This window comes from Octopus bimaculoides, chromosome 10 (genome assembly GCF_001194135.2).
Source record: "Octopus bimaculoides isolate UCB-OBI-ISO-001 chromosome 10, ASM119413v2, whole genome shotgun sequence".
Classification (NCBI taxonomy): domain Eukaryota; kingdom Metazoa; phylum Mollusca; class Cephalopoda; order Octopoda; family Octopodidae; genus Octopus; species Octopus bimaculoides.
This window is the reverse complement of record NC_068990.1, coordinates 40,378,513-40,379,218: the sequence shown is the minus strand read 5'-3', so window position 1 is coordinate 40,379,218 and position 706 is coordinate 40,378,513. Positions and strand designations below refer to the sequence as shown.

Genomic DNA, 706 nt, shown 5'->3' with positions numbered 1-706 from the left:
ATATATATATATATATATATATACACACATATATACACACACACACACATATAGCCCACTCTGATTTGTTTTGTATTTGTTTTCATTTCATTTATGCTAATTAGTTCTGCTCCTTTTTCCTTTATGTGGTCCTAATTATCTCTCCAAAGTTACAATTGCTGTAATGATGACAGCTATTGAGAGAGAAACATGTATCCGTAGCCGTCCTTTGTTTTACTGTTTTAATGACATATCAAATTTTGATTTTTGAGCTTATCTTTCTGTCTCATTTGCAGATGGTGCCAATTGTCAGATAGTACAATTGTCTACCCTCTCAGGAATCGGAGGTAGTTTCAGTAAACCAGGAATTTATCTTGTATGTATGTCCTTCAATATATCCTATTCGTCTTTGTTGTTCGCATACATGCCACTGGCCACTCTGAGTTATTTCCCTTAGGTCATTTTTTTTTTGTTTCATTTATGTATATATGATATCACACACACACACACACACACACACACGCACATGCAGATATCCTATACGTATATACATCATATATAAGTTTATACTTATATGTATATGTACACTAACAAAGCATACATGTATGCAATATATATATATATATATATATATAGTTCAAAAACACAATAACAAAAAAACAAAAAAACAACAAAGTGAGGACGTGATATGGATAGTATTATTGGACGCTCAGGAAAGGAAAGAGAG

At 31.9% G+C, this 706-nt stretch overlaps 1 protein-coding gene and 1 long non-coding RNA gene across 4 annotated transcripts in view; one reads left to right on the top strand and one right to left on the bottom strand.

The window, feature by feature from the left end:
- Window positions 1-706, top strand: part of LOC128248895 (uncharacterized) — a 110,102-nt gene that overhangs the window by 37,131 nt on the left and 72,265 nt on the right. The window contains exon 2 of the long non-coding RNA XR_008265045.1: window positions 276-355. This is a non-coding gene — a long non-coding RNA (uncharacterized LOC128248895). The remainder of the gene's footprint in view (window positions 1-275; window positions 356-706) is intronic.
- The window catches only part of LOC106881299 (uncharacterized), a 338,650-nt gene that overhangs the window by 332,582 nt on the left and 5,362 nt on the right, over window positions 1-706 (bottom strand). The gene's annotated exons all lie outside the window — the stretch shown is intronic.